We start from the raw sequence: 6891 nt of genomic DNA on the forward strand, positions 1-6891 counted from the left end.
CTCTGCCTTGAAGTTTAAGGAAAAGAGAAAGAATACTCTGGGTCCTCATTGTGACACAGACCTTGAATTCTGCGTCTTGGTGTGGGACTTTGCGTGAGACAAAGAACTAAAACAGGTCCTCTGGGTAGCTGCACATTCTGTGATAAAATGGATCCCACAATACAACAAGTTGTCTTGTCCCAAGTGATAGTGTAATTACTCTGACTATATATGTTTAATACCGTTTAATACACTCCCTAGTATTCAAGTAATTAGTCTTCCCAAACACACGGTGCTTCTCTCCTCTCTGCTTTTGTTCCAGCTGTGGTACCCACCCTGCATGAAATCCTTCCCAGGAATCTCTGTCCAAGCCCCAGTGCTACTCCTGAATATAATTTTTCCCTGGCTACATAAACAACCGTCCTCTTCAGAATCCCTCTAACTACTTGCTTCTCATTTCTTTCCAGTAAATAATCATATATTGTCTTGGATTGTTCTTAAGCCATTTCTCCTAGTTATAATAATGCTTAAGACACACTTTGTTTATTCCAAGTACTGTGTTTGACACATTTAATTAACCCTTAAAGCAATCCTAAGAATCGGGGTCTACCATAATTCCCATTTTGTAAATGAGGAGAAAGACTTAAACACTACGAAAGGGCTCAACACTCTACTACTTAAGTAGAGCATGCGCTAAAATTGAAAGCTCTCTCCAAAGATCTTGTTCTTTGCCACTGTGAAATATGACCTCACACAAATGCCTGTTCTCCTCAACTAGGCTGTAAGCTAAGGTTAAAGAGAGTGTCTTTTGGCATCTTTTGAATAGTGCATATACTTAGCTGAGGGTTGAGCAGGTTTTAAGAACTCTGAGAAAGGCACAGAGAATGTTCCAGAATATTTCCTACAGGGTCCACAAGATGTTGTACTGGGTCTTTTTCTGTACCACACATTCTTAACAGTCCAGTGAACCAAAGGCAGAAACCTCCCAAAATTAAATTCTTCAGAGGAAGTTGGTCTTTATCTGTAAACTGAATAATGATCAGAGTAGCAGGCTGCTTTTTGAAGATGCCAGTTCTTCTTCTGTTTCATATTTTATTCACTTTAACTCAACTCTCTCTCAAAATCTTGCTGTAAACAAATGTTTTCTATTTGTTAATAACCTTATAAATTTTGTTTTCACTAAGTAGATGAATATTTACAAAGTAGACAAATAAACAGTATCTTTGTTTCCATAGTAAGCACAGTGTTAAAAACAGAGGCATACACCCACATCACTCTGTATAGCAAAACCGCAATCAAGAAAAAGCAGGGCTGACTGAGGGGCTGCCTCTTCCCCACACTCACAACCATGAAGCTCCACAAAGAAAGAACAGGAGAGATGCTGGAAGGGGAAAAGTCACGTGAAAGTACATTAGGATAAAACTAACTTATTGTATTCATATATAATTACTATTAAAGTCTTTCACTAGCTTCATGGCATTCCGGGGAAATGAACAACAACAACAAAACACTCCTACCTACAACTGTGTCTGCTATTAAGTAACGTAACCACTAAAATATGGACAGGGTTGATGGCAATTCTGCATTAGAATGTTGGTAACACTGACAATTCGACCAAGCCATATGGCTTCAGTCAGCCAAGCCATTTATGGAATTGCATTCCTATCAAGGGGAGTTGGGGCAGGGGGTAGATCCATCATTCCTAATATCACACACTTCCCCAAAACCGATGCAGATGATTAACTGTGTCAGCTTTTCATCAAATCAGCACTCAATCACTTTGGAAGGTAATTCACTTCATCTCAACTCCTACTTTACATTCCCATAAAATGTGAAAGTGCATATTGCACTACTGGCATATAATAACTTAAATGAAAAGAAAAAAAAAATCAGTAATTTGCTCCACAGCATAGTTTCTTACTGGCAGCTTCAATGAATCCACCATTAATTTCAGTCCCTCCCCAGATACTCATTAAGCATAAAACATAGCTATTTATAGATATTAAGAGGTTTTTATATTTTTTATTTTTTAAAGAGAGTATAGATAGAACAAAATACAGGCTTCTAAATATTCCATTTCTGAGTTATACTGTTTGTTGGACCTTTCTGAAATGATGAATACACTAAAAATTCTGAGACAGGGCTGTCCCGCCATGTATGAATAAACTTTTCAGCAACAATGCTTGCAAACAAGAACATTGCCAAATCACTACTAATATATGTAATAGAAGGCGTCGGAGTGTAAGCTAAAGAAAGCAAAGTAAAATATATCATTTGGTGAAAACAAGTGGTGCAAAACCAACTGAAATTTTAAATTGTTAATGATGGTCCCAGAGCTAATTTAACTTTTCCACTGGTGTAAACACAGACAAAATTACACAGTATGTTTCCAACATCTTCACAATTTTTGTAACGTAGATGAAAAAGGGTAAGGATATCTGCTAAAGGTATAATGCAGCTAATGCTATCAAAATGGTATATTTCTAAGCCTGTGGAGTATAACCTCATTGCTCCAAACTGTCCATTGTCCTCCTTTAGAAGTTAACTCATGATGAACTAAAGTGCATCTCTTCCACTCTTCTGCTCCCTGTTTTCCCAAATCAATCTACCCTAGTGTTTTGTATGCTGACCAAAACATTCCACAAATAATGCTGTGGTGCACACACATTAAAGTTTAGAGAGTTTCTGCCTCTGAAGTATAGATAGTGACAGAACCAAGGACACAAGGGTTCAATTCCAAGGCAAATATTAGGCGGGTGGTTTGAAAATATCAACCCAAAGAGGCCTAGGGGAAAAGGATACAAGCATCCACTGTCACCACCCTCCCTCTCCCCTCCCCTCCCCTCTTCCTCTCTTGTTCTCTTTCTCTCTCTTCTTCCCTCCTTGTGGCTTCTCACACAGAGACAATCAAAGCCGGGAAAGCTGGATTTTAAATTAGTGAGACACACACTGGGAATATGTAATTCCCAGAAGAAAAAATAAACTGCTACAGAGGGGAGTCGGGGGTTGTTGGCAACATGTCTAAGTGACAACCCTCCCCACCCCCACCCTAATACAGCAAAAATCCATAGATTCCTCCTCGACCGACCCTCTTCGCCTTCCAGTTCCCAGTACTCTATCCAACTTGACCCTTAACCCAAATAACATTGAAATCCACAGGGCATCCACTGTGCAAGAGTGTGTCTCTCAGTATATGTACCCAATTTTTTGGAAGCCCCTGAATCCGGACAGTTGTGCCAGGCAAGGGATCTCCCACCGTGGAAGGGGTGAAGAAAGGGGGAAAAAAGAGATGGGATCAAATGGAAAGGGAGGCAGAGCTGCGCTCTAGGGCGAGTGGCTGCAAGGAAGACAGGGAAGAATGAAAGGGTGGGAAGGAAGTGGGGCTGGGAGAGAGGAAGAAAGGGATGAAAGAAAGGCTGGAAGGGAGAAAGGAGGGGAGAGGAGAGAGGGATGTTGGGAAGGATGAGGGCGGGAGGGTTGGGGAGCTGGGAGGGAGGGGAGGATGGAGAGGATGGGAGGGAGATAGGGAGGGAGGGAGGCAGGCAAGGATGGAGAATGCTTTGCCCGGGACTCACCTCTGTGGGTCGGTGGGAGTTTCTCGCCCTCCTCCTCTTTCTCGCCCGTTCCCAGCAACTGGAGGGGTAATCACAGAAGGGACTGGAGAGGCGGCGGCGGGGAAGAGGGCAGCAGCTGCTGCAGCCGCCTCTGGCCGAGGTGCGCTGCCTCCTGCTCCGCCCGCCAGCCCGGGTCTCCGCCTCACTCGGGGCTGGAAGCGAAGCCGCTCCCCCCTCCCCCCGCCCGCCCCTCGTCCTGCCCAAGCGCGAGCGGCAGCGGCCCAGATCACCGCTAGGGGAAGAGGCCAGTGCGCAGGCGCGGCCGCTTGCTCTCGCGCGCGCCCTCGCGGCTTCCCAGCTGCCGCGGCTCCGCGCTCCGCGGGGCTGGAGAAGGCACGGGGTGGGGGCCACCTGCGCGCGCGGCCTGGGGAGCGCCGGTGGGGCGGGGAGGAGCTGGGGAGGCGAGGCGGGCCGCGCCGCAGGTGGGGGGAGGGGACGGTGGCGAAGGGGCACTGCCGAAGGGCGCAGGTGCCGTGTCCATGACAACCGCGTTACCCCTGGGCGGGGGAAGCGGTGAGCCGCCCGAGGACCAGGGACAGACACCCAGTGCGGGAGAGGTCCTGGGGGAGAAGGGGACGAGGGTTGCAGAGCAGGATGAAAGGGAGAGCCCGAGAGGGCGCGTGGCAGGAGAAGGGCAGGGCCCCAGGGCAGCGAAGGTAGTGACTGACGCAGGAGGGAGGTTTGTTGGGATCTGGAGGACCGAGAGAAAGAGGATTGGACTTTAAAAGGGACTAGGAGAGGGTGGAAGTGTTAAAACAAATGGCACAATTGCTCATTTCACATGCCTTTATTGAGTGCTGTCTCTGTAGAGGGCATTGTGGTTCTTTTATCGATTCAAAGAATATTACTGAGCCCTTAATTTGTACTAGGCACTCTACTTAGGCATGTTGAGATGTCCAAAAATGTTTAGTATACGGTGTTTGTCCTCGCGGAGGTTATACTTTAAGGAACTTACACAGAGATTTCAGGGAGCAAGTGCTCTGCCTACCACCATCAACTGGGGGTTGATGGTGGTGGACTTAACTGTTACAGAAGTGCTAGAACCGAAAAAGGTGCACAGCTTTATCAAATACGAAAGGTAAGTTACACTTACCTTTGTTCTGCCACAGTGCCAAGTGACTTTTTAAATCGAGAGAAAAATAGAGACAAACAAACCTATGTCAGTTTGGTATGGCACAAGTGATGCTGCATTCACATGATGCAAACTGGCCTCGCCTACAAGCATCAGTGTGTTTGTTCATGCCAACAGTTGCACGGATTTATATCACATGGTGCACGCATTTTTTCCATTCCTTCTTCATTGGCAACATCAGCTATGTTACATCCCTCCTTCATTCCCAAGCTGGTATCTGCTGCAATTGTTTTAAGATTGTGTGAAACCCATGTGACTTATTCTTTCCAGTCAATGACTTTAGACCTCTATCTCTGTCCATTCCTCTATCTTTCCCACCCAATATCTTTTTGCCTTTCTTTTTTAGTGACACCACCACTGTGCCAAATTAAAAATCCCTGAGAGAATATGGACAGGAATCACCTGATGTAGGGTTAAGAAAAAAAATCCCTTAGCCTAGAACGATGTTTCAGGACCATGGACAGTGCTGTCGCATGCTCCTCCCACCAAGCTTTATCCTTAGGCTCAGCCTATGGATTCAGGAGAAAGACGCTAAGAAGGTACAGAGTGTGCTTCAGGAAGTATATGCCGAGTACCAAATGATTTGTGACAAAAGATAGGAACAGAGTAGAAAAAGAGAAAAGCATACCGTGGACTGGAACAAGTAGAAAGCAAGTGGACCCAGACAGACTTTGAGTAAAGAATGGGTAAGATTTAGGGAGGCACCACAAGGCCCTAAACTGGTAAGAGGAGGATAGTTTAGAGAGGGAGGTGCTTGAATAAAAATAGGGATACTTCATGCTACTACTATACAGTATCTTCCTGGAGTCAGAGGACACCTCTGGCTTCAAATGGTCCAAGAATGTGGAAAGGGGAAAAGTAGTTCCAGTTAAATGAGGTAGAAAAATCTCTCAAGGATGTTTTGTCGTTGTTACTCTGATTTTTTCATTCTCTAATCCAGCTGGTAGGGAATAAACCAAAAAATACAGGCCAAAGAGTTATCAGACCTCTCTTTAATGTTGAGAGCATTCATTTATAGCTTTGTGTGTTGTTTTAAATTAAGCTTAAATTTATAATTCTATATTTTAATTGGCAGCAGACAGACAGGAGGAAAACAAAGAAAACCTAATGTAGACCAAGTGCTGTCTTGTCAAAATGAGATGTCCCTCGCGTTTGTCTTGTAGTGACTTTCAAAACTATTAGATATTATTGAGAGAAATTTAAAAGTCATTTGCAAAATATTTACAGGGTTTTTGTCCATGCAATTGCTTTAAATTAGAGTTAGTAAAAATAATGGCATAAAAGCCATCCCTGATTTCTCAGACCCCTGGTCCCCTTACTCTTCCTTCAGAATGCACCAGACTGTTGTCTGTCAGTCAGATAATGATAAGAAATTACTCAGGCAATGTGTTTAAGTCACCAGCAGGCAAATGACAGCTGAAATTTTTGTTCTCTGCCTCCAAAAACTTTGCTAACTCTTTTATATTTTGAATGAAGGGGAAACTCCAACCCCAACCTACTTCATGGAAACATCCAAATTGAGTATTATTTTAGCTATATTTATTTCTCTCAGATAACAGTCTAAACATCCCTGTATAAATAAAGGCTATCATTTGATACTGAAAAGCTATCATTTTATTTGTCCCCATTCTAAACCAAGAGGAAATTTTAGAACTTTATTTCTTTTGTTTTGAGACTGCTTGTGAGTCTGGCTGTTTTCAGTTTTCTCGATTTAAGTATTGTCCTTCATTTCAATGACATAAACATATACAGCCCTAAGAAAAACAAGCAGTTTTTCCCTTCCCCCATTCATATTAAAGATTTATGCCAAGCTAAATAACAAACAAAAAGAGTACTGTTTAAAGTACATTATTGTGTACAAATGGAAAAACATACTGTATGTAACTAAAATACTGTTTTACCTGCAGTGATATGACATCTAGATTTTTAGAATAGTCTCCAAACCAATACTGGCAAATCCTAAGTAAAATTATCCCTAGTGCTTATACATTTAAATATCAGGTCCCCACACACTGGGACCCTCATTCAGTCTGTCAGCTCCTGAAATATCTCTGTCAAATCCTCCTGAGATATTCATTTTTTTTTAATTGGAGTATAATTGTTTTACAATGTTGTGTTAGTTTCTACTGTACAATGAAGTGAATCAGCTATATGTATACATATATC

General features: G+C 43.2%; 1 protein-coding gene across 1 annotated transcript in view; it reads right to left on the reverse strand.

The window, feature by feature from the left end:
• CTNNA2 (catenin alpha 2) overlaps positions 1–3768 on the reverse strand; it is a 1199753-nt gene extending 1195985 nt beyond the window's left edge. The window contains exon 1 of the mRNA XM_079940963.1: positions 3555–3768. The gene's annotated coding sequence lies outside the window, so the exon portion shown is untranslated. The remainder of the gene's footprint in view (positions 1–3554) is intronic.
• Between the last annotated feature and the right edge of the window lie 3123 nt (positions 3769–6891).

The sequence above is a fragment of the Stenella coeruleoalba genome (genome assembly GCF_951394435.1).
Source record: "Stenella coeruleoalba genome assembly, chromosome: 13".
Classification (NCBI taxonomy): Eukaryota; Metazoa; Chordata; class Mammalia; order Artiodactyla; family Delphinidae; genus Stenella; species Stenella coeruleoalba.